Genomic DNA, 22,509 nt, shown 5'->3' on the forward strand with positions numbered 1-22,509 from the left:
TGTATGTTTTTGTTTTTTTTTTTCCCTCTTGGTGGAATGGTCAGTGCATCCAAAGAGAGTGGTACGACACAGATTCAGTTCCTCTGTTGTTTAAGGGAACCCAAGCCCAGGCTGTCACAGGAGCTCAGGACTCCAGCAGTGCTATAACAGAAGCTTAGACTCATGCTTGGTTTTGGGATTTTGCTCGGTTATCAGCATTCCTCTAATCACGTATTGTCAGCCATATATAAATACCACACTTCTGAGGCAAAGGTGTGCCTACTTTGTAAAACCCAACAAAGAGCAAATAAAAGATGAGCACAAACTGCCTTTGCACTGTGAAAATTAAAGTGCATAGGAGCTTGTTCACAGTGAAATTTAGTGTGTATGAGGAACTTAGAAAAGATTTTACCATGGCTTATCCATGTCTTCAGATCAGGCTACAGCACAGCAAAGATGTTTAATACTGGCAAATTTCAGATTTGGGTCAGAGCTCTTAAGTCCCCATGCATCTTGAGACCCATATCAACATACAGATAAACGTTAACTTAGTCCATATATTTAATGAATGCAGAGAAGAGGAAGCACAATGACAAGTATTCACTTTTAAGCAAATGTGAAGGATAATAAGATGTCTTGAAAAGAAGCTACACACTGGCTTATGGATTTTTTACATGAGATGGCCACGTAGCAGAGACACAAATTACAGTATTTAATAATCCCAACGCAAAGACAACAGTCTGTGACACCAGAACATTTTACACGAACCTAAAAGTTTTATGGAAATGTCAGGGGCAGAGTGGTGGAAAACATAACTCACTTAGAATTGTCAGAAACCAGATCCTTTAAAAGTTAATACATCTAATACAAGTCTAGCTATCAGAGATCAGAGATGCTTTTTCTTTGTATGAAATATAGAAAGTCATTCACACCCTGATCTTCCCAAAGCATTTACCTTAAAAGGAGGATTTTTTTTGTGTTAAATCTGTAAGTTTTTAGATTCAGCTAGTGACTCGGTGTAGTTTATTTCCAGTATCTGCATGCATCTGCCTGAGCCAATGGGATGTTTGGAACCATGTATCTTGATTTTCCCATGAAGATCACATCAGGTGACAACTTTTGGACCAGATCCAATACGTGACTTCAGAAGTTAACCATCAAGATCCCGGGTGGGTGCCTGCCCTTGAGGTTACTGGAATCCAGAATCCCGAACGAGGCACCTTCTACCTGCGTGAAATACCGCATGCAGCCTGCCAGCAGCCTGCTGGCTTTAGTCAGAGTTGTCTAATAACAGCCTGTTCAGCACGCAGGGAGATCTGTCAGCTCATTGCACAGCCCAGAACCTTTTTCTTAGGGTAGGGAGGAGTAGAAGCCTTTTAGAAAATCGGGCTGAAGTTTTCCCTCAACAGAGCAGGAGCCTGCCTACTGCTCTACTGATCCAAATCTGTACCTAAGGAATGGGAGACCAAAAGCAAATTCCCACGCTGGAGGGAGACCAAACCCATCTGTCCCAGGGGGTGTTCTCTAACTGCCTTCTGTTGAAGCTGTTCCACCGTGTGCTGTTGTGCATAAAGCCCAGCAGGGAAACATGACTCGACCTCATTTATCACAGTGCTTACCTCAGGCTGAGGAAGATCTGGGTGCCAGTCTTTCTCTCTGGGGTATTTACTATTTACATCAAAATCAAGGATATGTTTCTTGCGAGTGCTATTCTTTCAGGCACAACATACTTCAGCTTTGTTGTGCAGCAACCCCAGAAGCAGCAGAAGATGCTCCTAGGTACTATTTCAGAAGCAGCTGTGCTGGTTTAATTACACACGGCCGTAATGAGGAGCTTTCCAGCTCCCTCTACACCTGTTCTGCGGCTGCTTGGAGACTCCCTCAGGCCAGTTCAGTTCACTGGAATGGCAGGGTGCCATCTTCATTTGTTTTCCTTCTGAGATCCTTTTCTGCCATTTCAGTGACTCAAAATGACTCACTGTGTGCTCCAGCAGGCACACGGTAAAAAGCAGCAAAAGGAGGACTTCCCCTTTTGACAGCTATGAACTCACCACAAGCTCAAAGAATGATTTGTCACTTGCTGATGAGACCTCTTTTCTGAGGTAAGAAATAAAAATTTAAATTTCTTTTTTTTTTTCTCTTTTCAAGCCTAGACAAGAGCTGAAGGTGCAGACCTCCAGCAAAAAAAAGTCCTGGCACCACCTCTTGATGTATCCCAAAGCCACCGCTTGGTTTTATGTAGTACCACAACACGGGATGGGAGGCTCTGGTGGAACATTTGTAAATTGTTCCTAGCGGGAGAAAGGCTGATTGCTTCCAGTTTGATGTAGTCCTACTCAACTGCAGAGGTTGTGTAGGGAACCAAAGTTGAGCCTAAGTAGATTGCTTCCCTCATCGCAAAGCCTGCCATTCAAATCGTGCCTAACTTTTCTTCATTATTCTCTTTATAGACTTGCAGAGATACAAACAGTCTCACAATTTGTATTTCAGTGGAATCTGAACCTTTACTTTTTCCTCCTATCCTTGCTTTTGTAGGGTTGACCCATGCAGACACAAATCTTTCGGATTACTCATGGGCTCCTGCATGATCCAGCCATCCAAAGAAACGCCAGAACAAAGTAATTTCAGAGACTCTGCTACATTCTTATCAACATCAATGCTTTCCTAGTTTGTGCCTTAAACAAATGCAGATATCAATTCTTAAGAAAAGTTTTTAATATACCTATGTAAAAACTCACTTTTCTGCACTACTTACTAACACTTCATAAGGGACTTTTTCATTGAGTCTACTTCATATCAGAGAGTTTGTCTTTGAACAACATACAACAAAAAAAAAGTTATCTAAAAAGGTTCAGTAGTTTACACAAGATTTCTTTACCGTTACCATTTTTTATCACAACCGAAAGCAATAGTAACAAAATCCCCTGACACGCACTTAGTTTTTTATCCTTAAAAAACATTTGTTAACTCATGTTTTAAATTTGATTTGGAAAAACAAAATTTTTCTCTTTTTACTCTCAGACGTGTCCTGCTGATGTGCAGTGTGTTTTCTAGAGGTTTGCTCAGTAATCCTAACTGATTTTGGTTAGCATTATCCCAAAGCAGGGTAACTCTGAAATGAATAATAACACAATTTTAATCAGTTTTCAGCCATATAAAGTACTCAGAGATCACTACTGGGGAGTGTAAACAGCCAAATACAGAAGACAGCTCCAGTTCGTTTTGCAGAACCACACTCCATAAGGTACCGATTTACAACTCCCAAAGCTCCTGTGCAGACTTTCCAAGCACCACCACTACAGAGAAGTCCAGGTTAGTGTTTCACCAGGGAGAATGAAATTATATTAATATGTATAAGCACACACAGCAATACCTCCAAGGCATTGACTAGTCCCAGCCAGTATTTTAGCTTGAATCCCTCTGCTAATGTTTAAGGCTCTGGAGACCTATCCATAATTATTTATGTACCTATTGTCCAAGTGTTCCTTGGCTTCACAGTCATCACGCTGACTACAAACTAAAAATAGTCCAAGTGAAGAGACAAGCAAAGACAAAAGACTGCAATGAAGTTTCTGTATCTCAGTGTTTATTACTTAAAATAACATCTAACCTTATTTATGATCCGTGTATGTTACTTAGGGATGCAGTGGCACGTCTGTTATAGCTCAAGGGGCATGAATTAAAGTAGTGTTCCAGCACTGCTGAAGTCTGCACCCTGTCAGCTGAACCATAAGTTATCTACCTCTTTGGAACAGGGATTCAGAGGTTAAGAATTGGATGCTGCTGTTGTGCCTATTGCGTTAGCCAACAGCACATAAGGGAGTCTCGACCACGCTAGCCCAGGGGGTCATCTGGGCTCAGGGGAGAAGATACAGACAAACCTTTGTTTCTTGCTGGAAAAACAGATGGTATTTTTATATGACCGTGCTGCTATAATAGTTGTGAGATCATAGCTGAGAAGGGTGTGCTAGAATATGATTTCATTTTTTGAAGATCTATCAGAAGGGAAAGAGCTAAGTACTCTCCATTTTCCTCAATATTTTTAAATCCATTTTGCTTTGCATACATCCATTCATTTCATAGACCTGTTTATCTGTCCTGACTCCCTTAAACAGATGTTTCCCTGGCTTAAAAAACAAACAAACAAACAAAACCAAACAAACAAAAAAAGAAATCCAGTTCCCCCTTGTTTGGATTGCTTGGAGAAGTCGTCCGAGTACTAATACACTTGCAGGTAACAGTGAATCAGTCTGTAAGATGACTATTTGCCAGATTCTTATACTACACACACACACACAGAGCCTTGGTATGTACACATTCATTAGTGCCATGGGTAGATCTTATTTTGCCAAAGCAATATGCTCCATGTCTCTCTTTCTGCAGAAGATGAACTCTTGCTGGATGTGGAATCCACGGGTAGGAATACTCCATAGCTGCCAACACCAGCACATTCTTTTTTGAAGAAACAAGTTAAACTGCCTAGCACATTTCAAACCAGCAAACTGGTCAGCACAGTAGCTCTTCAATGCACTGCAGACGCGTAACTGCAGTCATGAGAAATAACCTGATGTATTTTAGGCAAATGGGAGCAGTCAAGCTGCAGCAGCACAGAGCAACGCAGCTTGTGGGTCAGCCAGGCACATTGGCCACCTGCAATGTAATGACCTTATCGCTCTCTCCAGGTACCTTAAAGGAGGCTGTAGAGAGGTGGGGGTTGGTCTATTCTCCCACATGCCTGGTGACAGGATGAAGGGGAATGGGCTAAAGTTGTGCCAGGGGAGGTTTAGGTTGGATATTAGGAAGAACTTCTTCATGGAAAGGGTTGTTAGGCTTTGGAATAGGCTGCCCAGGGAAGTGGTTGAGTCACCATCCCTGGAGGTCTTTAAAAGACGTTTAGATGTAGAGCTTAGTGATATGGTTTAGTGGAGGACTTGTTAGTGTTAGGTCAGAGGTTGGACTCGGTGATCTTGGAGGTCTCTTCCAACCTAGACGATTCTGTGATTCTGTGATTCTGATTCTGTAAGCATTCTTACAGCAGACCCCTAGGAAATGCTTCAGACAAGTCATGAGGAAAGCCACTCGAATAGACTTCCAGCAGCTCCCAGGTATTGCATCGGGCCTCCCAAGTCTCATACCTTTTCTAAGGGCTTGTTATACCATCAATAAACACTACTCGGTCATAACCTCTCTAACAGACTGTGGGTGGTTATCAGTTGTCTACAACTCTACCACTCTTCCCAGCACTGCCATACAAGCAGCAAATTATACAAATAATTTAAAACTCAGTCTCTTTCTATGCACACACTTAGTATTCAAGAAACAGTTGCCGAACAGACATGTCCTCCAGAAATGGCATAGCCACAGGTGTTCCCTCTTACCTACATGACCTTAAGTCCCTCTCAGGTCTATGCCTTTTCACCTGTCAGACTCTACCTTCCTTGTGTCTTCATATTCTGCTATCAAGATTAAGATCACTGTCCTCCTTTGAACTTTCAGAAGTTTGTTGTTTTAGTAGAATGAGCTTCAAAATCTAGACTGAATCCAAGCCTTTGTTGCTGGCATGTTCTGTACAATATTCTTTAAGAATGAGGTGACATTAACTCTGGAATTCCCATCTGTTTTTTGCCATGTTCTAATGTTTCATCTGGGGTTATTCTGAGTCTGTATAAAGATCCCGTTACAAAACAAAGAGAAATACCGAGTGTCAGCTTTTGGACTGGAGATCAGAAGAGCTGTTTGAACCACAGGATGATGAAGAGTCATTCAGCTCTGCAAACAGTTTTGGCAAATTCATTTTACGTGGTCTCTGGAAAGCAGCTTTCCACATGTGGGACAAATCTTTATCTTCCTATCTTCATTAAGTAGAGAGAGGTTTAGCTATGGGAGTCATTCAATTATGTCAAGGACAGGCTTCATCCTGTAGCCACATTGCAACCTCAGTTGCACAGACTGTCATGAGCTACCCTGCTGCATGCACTCAATCATCTGCTGTCAAACCAGGAACCAGGTCAAAACCACAAGGAATTTCTAACTCTTTTTGGCTGACTAGGTCTGATGCCATTTAAGGTCTCAACATCAGAACTGCTGATAACTTTTGTATCTTGTTGCCAAAAAAACAAAAAACCAAAACCATATCCATGGCCATCTTCCAGTCTTTAAGCCAAGTCATAAGTTTTGGAAGTGCTAATCCACTGTGTCAGCTTTTCCTTAGTAGTTTTACAAGTCTGGCTAGATTCTGCCTGGTAGAAGCTTTCGTGATAATGAGAGTTTAAGCACAGATGAGGTTAGAGCAGCCTTTAATGTTTTTCAATCAAACAGTAAAATTCTGGTCTAAGAAAAATGTTTTCTGGTGTTATGTCTAATTCTACTATTCTTGATAATTTATTTTCTCAATAAAATGCTTCATAAGGACAGGAACAGAAGAAAAATGACCAGTTTTCTGCAGGAGTGTTGCAGTGGGACTACAAAAAGCACCAATTACTCTCATCAAGGAGACAGCAAGCAATCTCATTCAAGTATTTGCTAGAAAGCTACAGAAGAAACGGCTGACTGCACAGGAATATGTAAGATTTATGCAACTTTTGTGTGCACTATTCATAGATTCATGCATTGCCTCAACTTACATGATACGTCTGAAATTCTTACACCCACACCTCTATTTGCATATAGTGCAAGTGATCCCGTGGCAAAAAAATATGGACCTTTTTGGTTCACTTATCAAAGGAGTTAATTAATGGTACAGCTAACTTCCTACCCTGTATGTTGCCTTCTCCAGATAATAAAAGAGGATCATGATAAAGTCCCAAATACAGAGTCACTGCTCAGGTACCCTAGAAACGAGTTCCACCTGAAGAATCATGCAAAGGAGAGAGAATGGGACTGCACCTTACACTTAGAAAACTAGGAAGAAAAGGAAGAAAAATCTAGTGCAAGGCCCACTCCATTCCCCCAAACCATGGATGCTGTACCTCTAATACTGAAACAGTTTCAGAGAAAACAGTGAGGGAAGGTTGCTCTTGCTACATGCACCCTCCCCCATCACAAAGGAATTTCAGGAGTGGCTTGAACAGACCTGCATGTTTAAAGGAATCTAATTTTACATCTACTGATTTCTCTGGGTTATAAAATAATGAAGCATTCTTTCTATTCCTGGAAAATTCTGATTTATTCAAGATTACACAGTACATCAATCTATCCCTAGTCTGGAAGAAGGGCATGATAACTTATTTACACTAAAAAAAAAAAAAAAAGACTTCTGAATTTTCCAGTGTTAGGGCAAAAGATTTGAATATGTTGGAATAAAAGCTCCTCACAGTGAATAACAAGCACTCACGGGGGGGATGAAGTGATTTCATTGACCCCGTTTACCCTTTCTGCAGGCTGCTCTAAAAATCCTGGGGTTTTAGCTCCTCTCCTTTCCATTAATATAAGCATTATGCATATAGCTCAGTAGGTGTACAGTCAACACCAATCAATTCCCAACACCAATTCCCCACTTTAAGGATGTTTTATTATGTGCAGTGATTACTTTGGGGAGAATACTTTTGCTACTAAGTGCAAATCTAATGCAGTTGCACCAGATTGAGCAATGTGCAAGAGCTTTTATTTTTCCATCAAGCAAAATGTTTTGTGAAAACATTTGCAGAGTGGTCATTCATAAAGCTCAGTCAGATAACTTCAGAATTAGGAAAAGTTAGAAGGCATGTAGACTGATATTCTCAACTGTGCCTGGACAGTAATTTACAAGGATGCTGAAAGTTTCATAGGAAATTCACATTCCTAGCTCCACAAAAAATTCATTCTTTCATTTGAGATTCCATGTTCTTCTGGAGACTTGTCAACATTTTACTCCTAATTTGATCTGCATTTATATTCACTCACAATTGAATCCCATACAGTTAGGACTGTATCCTGTATAGATTAATTCTTCATTCTCAAGGAAGAGACCAGATCAAAGTAAGCAATGCACATACGGTGGCAGTTTTCTCTGTAGACAGTAAGACAGTTAAGAGCTTCAAAATAAATTGGCTTACATTTCCTATGGCTTTGCTTTACACAGCAAAAAGGCTTATAGGAAACATTCACTGGATGTAAAGTCAATGGCAAACATTATCTTTCATAACCAACAAATAATGAAATAATATTTAAAAAACAAACAAACAAAAAAAGATGTAATCATAATTTTGCTAAGATACAAACCTGACAACAAAATGTTATGTGGCAACACAGCTTCATAGTTGTAAATGCCACTAAGTCAGAGGGAACAGACCCTCACATACAAGAAACTCAACAATTGCCAGAACAGGCACTGCCACCAGTGTTTTGTTTTCTGTTGTGAAGCAATATACATGCACACTGCGTTTCGAATATAGATGTCATTTAGTAAATTGATTGTATTAGTGCAAGACTTCTCAAGTTTTATGATGCCATGGATTTTTCAACAGCAGGGAACAGTCAGTCTCGCAGATCTACTACATTTTTGCCAGAAAGTAAAAGGCTAATGACTTGAAATATGAATGCCACAGTAAGGCATATGATTAATAGCCACTGAGTAATAAAATCATTGCTGACAAAATATGTCCAATGAAAAGTTTAAATCTTTTCCAATGAAAAGTTTAAATATCCTCTTGGGAAAGGAGTCCTGGGTCTTGTTTCCAGTGCTGCAGATGCATTTTATTCAATGACTTGACAGGCAAGTGTTGTGAAGCAGTTCCCAGCACATGGACGAGAACCAAGAATCTCCATTCTCAAACATGTTCCTCCGTAAAAAAAAAAAAAGTACTTCTGTACTTCTCCACTTAGTCTGTGTCCTCAAGAGTCTTGCACCTTCTGCTGAACAACAGCCCAATTTAAACAATAGCTCAGTGGTACCAAGGGTTAATTTTTTTTAAGCTAAGGAGAACCCAGAACCTCTCTGCTCCGTTTTGCTGTAACCATTACATTACTGTAGTAACACAGCCTCTACTTCCTACCTGCCTCAGAAGATGGTTTGGTGCTCACTTTCCTACAACGAGGTTGCAAGTCCCTTGTTAAGCCCTCTTGCAAGTCAAGTGCCTCTTGAAACACACCTCCACAACATGTGTTTTCTAGCAGCTGACTCCAAATGGCTTTGCTCCCCTAAACATAAAAATGAAACCAGAAATTGCCATACAGTTTCCCTACCATCAGTATAGAGAGAGAGCCACGTCACTAACCCTGTATGAGGCTACCATGTAGGCATCAGACATGGGGAGTATGGGCCAGGTGAGAGACTCCAGCTTCTGGAGTGGCTGACCCCACCAGGAAAGGCTCTTGACCCTGTCAGTCACACAGGGAGCCAGAAAACTGTCCCCTAAGGCAAAGATCTGACCTGACACCTAGAGACAGGGGGTACCACCACCACAGCCTGGCCCCTACATCACTCCTCTCACATCCCCAGTGTCCTTGACCTAGGCCTAGGCCTGGCTAACAGGGCTATAGAAGGCTTTAGAAGGAGAAAAACATCCAGCTTTTCTCCTAAGACTGCTGCCTTTTTATCCATTCTCCATGCTTGCATCGATTGGCCTCCTTGACCTGATACGGCCTGCTATGACTGTAACTCTCTTTTCTGGACCAAAACCTACGGCTGCTGCTCTCCTCACACCAGGATCTCTGAATCCTTATTTCCCTATATTGCAGCCTCTCCACCTGCATTCTCCACAACATGGAGGCTGCTAGGTAAGACAGTGAATTCCTCACACAAACTGGTGCAGAAAGTCTTCACTGATTTTATCTAATCCAGGAGGAAAGAAGGGCAGCCCCAACCTACCACCACCAGTGGCACAGCAGGCCCTTGTCCTGTCTGAAGTGCCACCCCTCTAGGAAGCCTCCCAGTTCCCAGAACTTCCCCACCCACCCTTCAAAACCCAAGTAAGACAAAAATCACTCACCCCCAGCTAGGATATAAATTCCTGTGCTGATCCCTGGACACCTGCAACCTCGTTTTCCTACACAGTGGGACTGATGATGGTGTAGATCATTAAGGGACCTAGGTGCCCTATTGCAGGCACATGTCAATACAGGCTAACATGCAAACAGCATTAGGTGCACTGCTGTTAGCACAGCAAAGGGTAACTGAGTTGTAGCACTGCTGCAGTACATATTAAATATGAGGCATCATTGCCTGGGACCTTGTATTTTACACAGCCTTGTGATTTGTTATCCACACCAAGGCAGAGGTGCCCAGGCCACATCATATTTACTCTCTCTTAAGAGCTTAAGAACTCTGGTTTCCCTAAATGTAAATGGAGAGTTTGAGGAAACACAAGCCTTTGATGTGTGTGGGGAGATGTAATGCATTTAGGCAGAATATTTTAATTATGTGAATTACAACAGGGCAGCCTGCTCTTTTTCTTTTTTTTTTTTTTTCGTGCTGAGTCATTTCCACTTGGACTCTGCAAACATGGAACCATGCACCGAGTGTTTAAGCATTTGGAATAAACTATTAATGCTGTGCTCTAGCTTTGGCATGCCTTAAACAGAGAAAAAGAAATCACTCATTTTCTTCTTTATTTCCCTGAGCTTCTTAGTGGCCCCTTTGGGAGAGACTGGAGCTAGCTGATCCTACATGTTTGAGATACATGGTGCCAAGGGCCAGTGGGCTGACACTATCTCACCCCATTCCCAGGAATGACTTCTGAAACGTCTCTGAGGCTTTCAGTTGCCATCCAGTCTCACTTGTGTACAAAATATGGAGAGATGAGTCAGAGCAATTTCTTGCCCTTTATGAAGAAAACTTGATACCTTGTGCATAGTTGCGGTATCTCTATACACAGTTTACATACTTGCCACCAACCTAGTTTTATTTTTTTCTTTTGAGTCTTTTGATATTCTTTTTTTCACAAAGTAATTTTTCTGCTGAAGTCTAGCTAAACGAGGTGTTTATTCAGCATCTGTGCCATCTAAATATTTACTAATGAAGATCTTTTTAAAAACTTTTTCCCTCAGCCACTAGGCAACGTAACTTTTTCCATTTCTTTGATCCTGAAGCCCCCCTTATTTTTAATTATTCTTTGCTTGGCAGCTGAAGGAAAATGTAGCAATATATACCAAGCCCTTCCCCACCCTCCCAGTTAACAAAGATACTGGTTGTAGATCAAAGAATCCATCAGAACAAACTGCTTCCTATGCAATAAGCCCTCTGTCTCTGGAATAAGCAAGTTTATCTTCATTGTGCATTCCGATAAGATGTTATTATAGTAGTGACTTTAATTACATTTCTCATTATTACATTAGTGCGCAGTAACATGGGGTTTCACTGCATCTAAATGTGATAGTTTGTAGAATATGGTGCCTTTAAGTCTTGTGATAGAGGGAAATAAAACTTCAGAAGCCACAAAACAAACAAAGAATGCTTCATTTTATAGGCATTTGACCAGAAGTACCTGTGGAAGGAGTGAGAAGAATTTTTGGAATATGCACTGGAAGGCAGAAAAAGATGAAGAGACATAAAAAGACAACAGTATATGCACCACTGTACATCCCTGTCATGCAAACATGGTAAGATTCTAGAAAATAAGTAACTGCTTCATGAATTAAGGGATAGATACTTACTTTTTTTGTCCCAACTTTGTATAGTGATATATCTGGAAGTATATTTTTAGTGACACATCTTTAAATGTTCACCTATTTTCCTACATAGGAAAACAGTTGCTTCTCCTACTATTATTTTATGGTAAGACCAGAAACTGTAAGACTAGTGTGCTATCTCAAAGTATTTTGTGTTAGGTATTGAGTGGGTTAAAAAATCTTTGTAGGTATAAAAATATTCATTATGATTTGTATATTTTTGCTGTCTAAAATATTAATTGAATTGATATTGTTAAAAAGATTTTCATGTAATTCAGCTTCTCTGATAACTTGATTAATTGCGGGGCCTGGTATTTGCTGCCAGGTGATTCCCAGGGGAGTGAATTTATCACATGCTTAATCTTGCAATCTTTACTTAATAACTGCTTGATCTATAACTTATTGAAAAATGGTGGTAGTGCCCATAAACTGCAGTCAATTTTAAAATCAGGGTATAAATTACCAAACGCATCTCCCTTTGAAAGGCATAGACCTTCAAACAGACCACTGCTAATGGTTCTACAGAGTAGAAATAACATCATGATCTCCAAGAGAACTGCTGTTAACTTATTTCCAAGGAGTGGATTGGAGCGCAACAATTTTCTTCTTGGAGCCCCTAGGCAAAATATTCAGTCGGTCCCCAACTTGTTTTAAAGCAACCACATGGTAAAATGGTGCATTGCTTGACCCCTGTTGCTTGAAGCAACTATAAGTTTACGAGACTCTTTTTACTTCTGCCAGATAGTGAAAATACAGATAAATCTGATCCATATAAATCAAGTTTTTAATTAAAATACAGTGAGTTTTCTAATACAAACGGCATTTTCCCTTCTACTCACTGTATCCTGCTTTAATGCCAACACTGCACAAATAAACTGTGCTTATCAGTAAAATGTTCTTGTCTGTCAAATATTACTATGTTTTTTCCCTCTCATTATATTTTAAGTTTTAAATAGACTAGTTTATAGAGATGTCTTTTTTCGCCTGGAAGGCATATATACTGTCTTTGTTTAAAACATGAGAGTGTTTTAAAATAAAACATTATTAAGGAGATGCTTGCCATCAACATTAATTGTGAACATCTTTTCATGTTTTCATCTGGAGAGCAAAGTTTGTGGACAGCATTCAGTGAGGAGAGTCTCAAATGACATTCCAAAATGAGTCTTTGCATATCTTTACAGAGATTATCCTTTCTATTTTGAGACGTTTGTTAATGAGGTAAGTTCAGAAGAAGGTGGGGGAAAAAAAAAAAAAGCAGAATGTTACCAACCTACCAACCTGTTGTCATGACTAGTATTTTTTTCCTTTCTACAGCAAAAATATGAAGAAACCACATGAGCTTCTGAGGATCCAAATAACCATGCCTCCTAAATAAACATACAAGGATTTTCTAGGGATCACTGCTTCAGTATGGCTGGTTTATAAAGATGAAATACATTGAGAAATATTAAGAAGTTCTCAGGCTACTAAGGTAATACCTCCAAATGCCAATCCCTTAATATCATAAGGACAAAAGCATTTGCTATCTATTTTGCACCAAAGTTCTGTAGGTGGAACGAGTTCAGCTGAATTTCGAATGGAAAAAGCCCAGCATGAACAGAACTTAGTAGGTTAAGCTGACCATGCTCTTAAAATATACTTCAAAACATGTTGGTCTTCTTCGTACCTATTCTTCATTAAAAACATGGCCAAATGTCTACAGTCTCACTTTTAAACGTACTTCCAGGAAGGGTCAGGAAGGATATCCTCTCAGGTTAATAATGTCACATGAAAAGTTCTGCTAAATAAAGATTACTTTCCTAGCCCCCAAAATTCTGTCTCTAACATGAAACGAGTATGTGTTAGACTCAGTCTTGACTTGTAGAGAAATCTAACGTGAAGTTAAAAGAGATTGCTTAAGTGCAAGGTATTGTGACTTGATTTTATTTGTGACATGTAACCAGACAGCCGTACATGTACTTGGTAATATAAAAAAACAAAAAGGAAAAAGCCAGTCTCACAAAGCTGAAAACAGTTAAAAGCTAAATCAGCTGAAAAGAAAAAATAAATAGCAAAGGGAATAATAATTAGGAAGTGCCTAAAACATTCAAGGAGATGCTTTAAAAACCACAATCCAACTGAGAACAGAGGCAATTCTAGTTAACAGAGAACAGACAGATCAGAAGGGGTACGAATGCAAATATAGGTTGCACTTAGATCTTAGAGGTCTTTTCCAACCTGAATGATTCTATGATTCTGTGATTCTACAAAACATGGGAGACAAAAAAGAAATAGAGATTTTAGGAAACAACAAAAACCAAAAAACAAGAAGGTGAATCAAAAGAAATCCACGGCTAGCAGAATTAACAGTAAGGAATGAGTTAAGCATCTCAGAAATTAAGTCCTTTGAACAACAATTAATATTGTTGCTGGAAATGATACTACTGGCTGGAAATGATGGAACTGTGAGTAATGGAGCAAAGACCATTCAGAAAGTATCTGAAAAAAACCTGAAATTGATACATTAGGTATCATTACATGAAACATTAGGTATTATTAGGCAAGCTAATATGTTTTCTCTTTTAGCAGTAGTTGAAGATGATGATAAAAAGCGAAGTCTAATGTAAGTCACTGTGAAATCATCAGTTCTTTATACCTTGCTCTCAAGAATTTTAAATGTGCAGGCTGAGGAGCTCTCTGACCCATGTGCGTTGTTTCAACAGGTTTGGGAAGGCTGGAAAAGTTAGATTGGAAGACAGCTAATATCATATCAACATTTTTAAGGAGATAGATGGAATGAATGAGGTGATTAACTGTTCATACAGGTCTTAGTTATTAAAATTAAGGGGGGACAATGTGAGTAACACCAGTCAGCAAAAAATATCTGGTGAAATTAAAACTGAATTACAAGTTTGGCTGGTAAAGGAAATGGGTCTGATATTACAGACTTTCCAGAGGTATTCAGCTTCATGCTACCTGACATTTTAATTAGGAAATTAATGTAAGCTGTATTGAATTTGTATTACTCTAAATTGATTAAAAACTGACTAGATCCTAGGTCTGAAAATGCCACCATAAATGGGGAAAATTTTATCAACCTGATGGGTTTTTAATGAGGGCCCAAAGAGATCATTTCTTAACCTTGCAGTATTTAACTACGTTTTTAACAATGACCCAGAACTAACTATGAAGTTGATATAGAAAATTTTGCTAATGACACAAATTATGGCTTCGGTAAAAAGGGGAGAGAAAAAATTCAGGGGACAACATAGTCAGATTGTAAATAGGGCAGGTGAGGACCTCCGGACCACTCCATCTCTCCCACCCTGTTTCCAAGGAAGGACCAGGTAACAGACTGTTAGCTAATCTGCTCTTCTATGGGAGAGATTCTCCCCACTGATAGGGAATTTATTCCAATATCTGCCTGTAAGCCTGGTGCAAGAAAACAGTGCATGTTTCTGCATGCTTAAAAGTAAGGTGAAGTGCAAGAAATAATGTAGGCAGACACATGAGAAGATGGGGAGTCTAACCTGGAATCTAAAGAGCTTTTGGTCATCATCTCAGCCAGGTATTCAGTGATAACCATTGTTCTTTACAGGAAGGATAAACCTAACCATGGAACAATTTAACAAGGCTTGTAATAGATTTTCCATCACTAAAGACTTCAAAATCTTTACATTTTTCCAGAAGATTTGCTCTAGCTCATCCATAGCCATTGGCTTTGAAGCCAAAATTCAGGGAAGTCTCAGAATCTCTGGGTACGTGTGGAGTCAGAGGTTCCCTTTGCCTCTGGATGTTTGTGTATCTTTATATATTGTATCTTTAAATACTGTTTCTTTTCTTCCAAGCAAATTTTCAATGACAAGAAAACTGTTCAGACTAGTAGGATAAAGAGTGGAATCAGGTGAAATGGCTGACAGTTCCTCTGAATCTTCCCAACATCAGGCATAATGTTCGGAAGGTGAAGTAAAAGCAAGGAATTACACCGGGTCTTGAACCAACGCCAGCTGAGACTGAGACTTCAGCCAGGTCAGGCAAACTGCAGGGAAGTGATTTCTGATTACACATTTCAGCCCTTGCTGGCTAAACAGAATGGAAACAGAATCCTTACAGAATTTACCTTCTAAGGTTTACTAAGTCATCAACATTGTTATGCAAATGTACAACAAATGCAAAGGTAGCTGTTGTGGTTTAAGCCCAGCAGGCAGCTAAGTGCCACCCAGCTGCTTGCTCACTCTCCCCAGGTGGGATGGGGGAGAGAATTGGGAAGGTAGAAGTTCAGGAGCTCATGGGTTAAGGACGGTTCACTAGGGAAAGCAAAAACCACACACACAAGCAAAGCAGAATAAGGAATTTATTCTCTACTTCCCATCAGCAGGCAGGTGTTCAGCCACTTCCAGGAAAGCAGGGCTCAGCATGCACAGCAATTTCTTGGGAAGACAAACGCCATCAGTCCCAATGTCCCCCCTTCCTTGTCCCAGTTTTATTTCTGAGCATGATACCAAACAGTATGGGATATCCCTTTGGCCAGTTTGGTTCACCTGTCCTGGCTGTGTCCCCTCCCAGCTCCTGGTGCATCCCCAGCATCCCCGCGGGCAGGGCAGCACAAGGAGCAGAACAGTCCTGGCTCTGTGTGAGTGCTGCTGTGCAACAACCAAAACATCAGTGGGTTATCACCATTATTTCTACAAAACTCCAAAACACAGCATTGTGTGAGCCTCTACAAAGAAAATTAACTCTATTCCAGACAAACCATGGCAATAATCATCCCTTATTCCATACTGTTTATGTCATGCTCAGGTCCCACACTTTCCAATGCATCCACCCTTCAATTAATACACTGATATCATTCCCTTAGTCTAAGGACCACCCCTGTGAAATGTTCTTAAAATGTCCACTGAGTTGTTTTAATCCATGACTGAGCTTCTATCTGTTGTGGTGGTTGCTCAGGGCAGGAGAGGCAGTGAGCTGCATGGAGTTATGGAGCTCCAAAGCCAGCTCAGGTTGGGTCACTGCTGCACTTGAACTGTCTTGCAAGGCTCATCCTCCACTGGTTTGAGTGGTTCCTGCTGTAGGACTTCCTGTAACATGCAACTCAGGTCATGGGTTGCAAGAATTTAAAGGTATATCCATCACAATCTCCATCCCTGGTCCCTTCAGACCAGGCTACACGGTTTAACATTGCAGTGAACTCCTGCCCTCGCCCATGCTCCAGCCTGGGCTTCTCCATTGGCCACAGACCCTTAGAGGTGTGCCTGCTCCGGGATGGCCTTAACCATGAGCCACAGTCCCTTCAGAGCTCTGCCTGCTGTGCCGTGGACTTATCCATAGCCACAGATGCTTTGAGGTATTCTGGCACGGCCTTATCCACAAACTCAGACACCGCAAGGTATACCTGCTGTGGCATGGACTTATTTGTGGCCACAGAGGCTTTGAGGTGCACTTTGCTCCGGAGTGGACTTATTCACGGCCAGAGATGCTTTGGGGTGTACCTGCTCCTGTGAGGACTCATCCACAGGTCACAGTCCTGACCTGAGGTCAGTCTGGAGTCCCAGTGCAGTACAGTACAGGAGTCCCTGTCCAGTACAGCAGCACAGGGACATGTCTCTGTCCTCTTCCTCCACATGGTCTCATAGTTTTGAGGAGGATGAAAAAGACCATCAACAGGAAGATCTTGTAGTCTGGGATTTAGCCATATCTCTTTGAATAAAAAGATATCCCAACAACACATCATTCTGAGCATCTCAGAGTCTTACTTTCTGCAGCAGAAAAGAAACACAGCATGAATAACAAAACAGGTTGCTGGACCTCAATCCATTAAAAACTTTGGTGGTCTAAAGTCAGGTCTTGGTATGTGGATAAAAAAAAGAAAAAGAAAGAAAAAAAAAAGGATATTAGATGATGACAACTTTCACTGGAATTACTTCAAATTTATGTCCTTGTAGCTCAGAGTAGAATTTGCCCCTAAAATCTTTAATCACAAATAATATGACTTCATTCTTATGCAGCTGCTTCAGCAGGTACTTGCATACACAGAAGAACAATATCTTTAGCTCAATTACAGTGCTGGCTAGAAAAAATCATCCTTTCCAATTCTACAAATTGCATTAAATTCAGTTGCAGCCAGTTTAAATGTTTTTCTGAGTCTTTTTTTGGTTGGTAACTGAAAGTTTATCTTCATTTGTCCGTATCAGCCTGCTCATTTACCTCTTGACACCTCTTTTGAATCTGGATGAAAAGTGCCATGAAGCTAAATGACAAATTTTGGATCTTGCTGGTTGTCTGACCCAAAAAAGGACAGAATCCACATTCTGGTGGCAGTACGTGAAGCCACTCAGCCTGTTCACCCCAGTGCTTCCCAGTATTTCTGTGCTATTATTACACAGCAATATTTCTGTGCTATTATTATACAGTCTGCTATTATTATACAGTCTTCTCAGGTGCTTCTTGTTACACGTCCACTCTACTGATTCCCTTTTCTCCTTCTCTCCCTTTAGTCGTGCATCTCCGAACCTGTCTGCCTGCCTCCATCTTCAGCTTCTCTGAATTTATAGCTTCACTTCTAGGGGCTGAAGCAAAGCATAGTGAGACAATAGTATTTCTGATGTCTTTGCTGTGAGGGAACAGAGAAACCAGCTGTCCAGCACAGTCTCTGCAATGCTGCATTCACCAACTTGTTGCATAAGATAACAGCTGCTTTTTCCACCTGTTTTTCTTCTGAGAACTAGCATCTTACGCCACAAACATGCAGAAAATTGATGTGAGCAGCATGAAGCATGTTTGTACAGAACAAGTGTCCTATTCTGCCGGTGCTGGGAAAGATGTGTGGCAGAAGACTCCCTGATGGTTCAAGTGTTTATTTAAAACCTGATACAGATGTGCCCAAGCTGCTCAGACCTCTGTTTGGATAGTGATATCCTCAAGCAACCTGTGAAAAACTGGGTAAACTGAGCAAGCTTGAAGCCTCTCAACAACACAAGCAACATCAGACTTAGCCAAATCCAAGGATGAGGGGCTGAGGCTGCTCTAGCCCTACAATTAGAGAGAAGGGGAACAAAAGGAGTGGAGGTAGGCATCCTGACATGGTTTGATCTTGTTCATGCACCCACTGAGGGATGGTGATTGCTTCTACTTGAAGGAGTCATCCTTCTTCTTTTTCTCAGCAATGCTGCCCTGCACGTCTGGCTCCACCCTCAGCTACGGGAACAACTCCTGCTTTCCAGGGCTCTGGCACAGGCAAAGCAGGCAGCAGAACCACAGCTATGTCGCTGTTCCCAGGAATCCGCTGCCAAAAGCAAGTGTCTGCTTTGTCTTTGCCTAGAGAAAGCCCACGAGGAAAATGTAACTCAGTAAATCCGTGGTGCTGTGGCTGGAGTTTTTCTCGTGCCCATGCCAGCACACTTGGAGTGGATTGAGGTTATCTCCACAGCAGGACGTACAACACTGCTGCTGCAACAGTTATTTCTTGTTTGGTGGTGGTGGACTGTGCCAGCACTTCACTGGAGCCCTGTAACAGTACATACACGGAGTAGATGTACTTACAGCTCTTGGGAACTTGCAGTCCCTTCCAAGTGGAAAATTCATTTTATTCTATGCATATTACACAGTGTCTGTGCTGAAAAAAAATAATAAAAAACAATAATAATAAAAAATAGGAGCCTTCCTTCGTTTTCACAGCTTCATCCAGTCTTCATAGTTTTCTACATATTCCTTTACTCATGTTTTTCTTTACAGAGCTATCCAGCATAAAAAGACAAAATGCAGACCAAACCAGGTTTTGGTTTATGAGTAAAGGAGGTTGGTTCATGTTTTAGAAGATAGGATTAGAGAAGGAAGGTTATACTGTGTGCAGGTCAAAGTTGGGCTTTTTCACTTACAAGGGGCAGGATAGGAAATCAGGCACTTAGGAGGGATAACAGCACATGAGGAACGGAATTAGCAGAGCCTAGGCGGGGCAGGTGACTGACAAGTGATGAGCGACACCAGCAGAAGAAGGGTTAGAGTAGATCCTGAAAATGAGAACGCAGGATTTGAAAGCCACGTGGGCAAAGATTTGGTCTTTAGGGAAGGGATTTAAAGTGTGTGTGGAGAGAGGGGAGAAGATGAGCTGTTATATATGAGCCTTGCTCCTGAGAAGATACATAGGTCAATAGGTTAGCAGATGACAGGTAATGCCAGCATATATTCAGCCACTGTAATAAAACAGTATAACCTGAAATACAGCCATATATGAAAAATTTGTATGATTGGTAGTGTATCAAATTCTAGAAATCTGTATACTCACTTGACGTCTTAACTAGACTTTTTCAACATATTGCAGTTAAAATTGGCACCACACATGAATGCAATCTAGCTGTTTTACAAATCTGAGTCTGACTCAAAGCTACTATCAAAGTAAAGATTTACAGACTGACAGAAATCTAGGCAGTGTCCGCCTGCTGCTGTCCCCTCCTGGCTGGGGCATCTCCAGTAGCAGAACTGGCATTTTAATTCACACCACCAAAGAAGATGGGCTGGGGATAGCACAGTGGGTGGGAGTGTAGACCACCTTGTTCTGCCTCCTCTTCGCTGCCAGCAGCACTTGTGAGAAGATGAATGAGAAACCAGAAGTTTTAGCACCTGGAAGAGATGCAGTGAGATTTGGCAGAACTCAGGTATGAAAGCCCTGGGATTCATGACCAAGTAGTCATGCCTCAGAAAGTTACACACCACACCTCAGCTGAGCCACCGTAACTGTCTGTGTCTGGCTTTACTCAACAGCAAGCATGAGCCAATGCACCTTAACCAGATTTAAGGCTAGCAGGGCAGAGGAGCAGAAACCGAAGGTTTTTTGGTTTGTTTGTGTTTTTTTTTTGAAAAGAAGTCTGCATGGTGTGCAGGCTGAAGGAGGGCATCCTCACCTACATGGCGCTCTGTGGCAGCACCACCACTTGCAAGGGGAAAAGCACAGGATTTAACAGAAAGGTCTAAACAGGGAGCCTGACTGATAGGTTTTAGACCTAAATACGCAACTCCTCTATCATAGTGTGGATATATTTGATGTGATAATATTACTTTCCTCATAATCTTTCTACAGATTGATGTTTTAAGTGCATAAGTTAAAAATAAACAGCATTGTGGATGTAAAATCTCAAGTCACGCCGAGTTAGGATGTGTGATTGGCACTTCATAAATGTTTACAGTGATTTATAAATAACAGCGTCTCTTCTGCCACTCATCTGTCAAGAAGTCTCCTGCAGGAGAAGGGAGACAGCAGTGGGGAAGCAGCTGATATTTTAAGATGTTTTGGACCAAAGTGGCAAAGAGAGGTATTCAGGGAGTTGCATTACATCCCCCTTCTCCCTCACAACCCTCACACACACATGCCTTGATGAATTTGCACTGCGGAGCTGTAATTCCATTGTGGCTTTCTGATGTCTACACAAACTGCATTAGCTTTTCTGTCATGTTTTACAAGGAAAAAAAATTTGGCGAAAATGTCAGCAGGATGATATCTTTAATCATATTTATTGATTGACTTCAAAAGGCTCAGTGCAATTTAACTGGAACCCTCAATGCAATCAGAGGCAGGTTCAGCCAGAACCTATTCCTAGCATCGCCTAGAGCCTTAAATTCACAAGTACCTTTTGTCTCTGGTGTCCTCCTGTATAAGTGGCCGTAGTGACTGGACTTACCCGATATTTCTCTTTCAGCCTGTTCTTATTACAGATAATCCAATATGCTGTCCAATACAGCTAATCTAGCATATGGTTAGAAATGGTTTGCTGTTCTCTGGCCAGTCCCATGAACCGACAGGACCATTCAAAGCCCCTGTGAAAGTATTACTAAATCCTATTTACAAAAAGTTTTATTTCCTTGCATTGCTGTTAAAAGCTGAGTGGAAGTCCTATGTGACCGGCTCGCAAAACCACTGGTCGGATTTTCAGGACGGCAAATTCAAGGCACAGGCTGCTCGGCCAGCGGGACCCCAGCAGCTGTCTCCCATGGGTGAAAGCTGTGTGTGTGGGGATTTCTGCAGGACACAGTGCCTGGGTGACTGGGTGACAGGAGAAGCTGAGGCGGGAGCCAGTGGCGTCCCCTGAGCCCAGGAGGGCCCGGACCCGGCCTCTGCCCCCAGCCCCGCTCGGGACCCCTATGGCGGGGAGCTGAAATGGCGGCGCCTCAGGGCTGGGGCGGCTGCGGGTGCGGGACAGGCAGAGAAGGGATGGGTGGGGTGGGCTGGGCGAGGGGGTGAGCTGTGAGTGTGCGTGAGTGTGTGTGTATGTGTGAGCGTGTATATGATTGTGTGTGCGAGGTGGGGACATGCTCATGTGTGCGTGCGGGGCGAGAGGTCTGTCGGGGCAGGGGGCAGCAGCGCCATGGGGTGAGGGTTCAGTGTGGGCGGTGGGGGTGTGGAGGGTGAGCTCTGTGCATGTGTGCGTGAGGAGTGAGCGAGTGTGTGAGGAGTGGGGGTGCGAGGAGTGGGTGCGTGAAGAGTGCATGTGTGTGTGTGTGTGAGGAGTGAGTGTGCGTGAGGAGTGTGCATGTGAGGAGAGAGCGTGTGAGGAGTGTGTGGGTGGCAGTGTGTGTGTGTGAGGAGTGGGTGTGTGTGTAAGGAGTGGGTGCATGAAGAGTGAGGGTGGGTGTCAGGAGTGAGTGAATGCGTGAGGAGTGTGTGTGTAAGGAGTGCATGTGTGTGAGGAGTGAGTGAATGTGTGAGGAGTGTGTGCGGGGGGGGTGTTTGAGGAGTGAGTGAGCGTGTGAGGAGTGTGTGCGGGGGGAGTGTTTGAGGAGTGAGTGAGCGTGTGAGGAGTGTGTGTACGTGTGTGTGTGTGAGCAGCCTATGTGTCTGTGAGCAGTGTATGTGTGTGTGTGCGCGCGGGGCGGGCGGCGGGGGGGGAGCGCAGGGGCGGGCCGGCGGCCGCGCTGCTGCTGGCGGCGCTCCAGCGCGGCGCACTAATACAGGCAGCCGGCTCCCGCCTGACT

At 42.1% G+C, this 22,509-nt stretch overlaps 1 long non-coding RNA gene across 1 annotated transcript; it reads left to right on the forward strand.

Moving 5' to 3' along the window:
- Window positions 1-6,294: 6,294 nt before the first annotated feature.
- On the forward strand, window positions 6,295-13,421 carry LOC118246066 (uncharacterized). Its single transcript, XR_004778066.1, has 3 exons — window positions 6,295-6,542; window positions 11,364-11,496; window positions 12,880-13,421. It is a non-coding gene; the product is annotated as an uncharacterized LOC118246066 (long non-coding RNA).
- Window positions 13,422-22,509: the final 9,088 nt, after the last annotated feature.

Source organism: Cygnus atratus, chromosome 1, assembly GCF_013377495.2.
Source record: "Cygnus atratus isolate AKBS03 ecotype Queensland, Australia chromosome 1, CAtr_DNAZoo_HiC_assembly, whole genome shotgun sequence".
In the NCBI taxonomy this organism is placed as follows: Eukaryota; Metazoa; Chordata; class Aves; order Anseriformes; family Anatidae; genus Cygnus; species Cygnus atratus.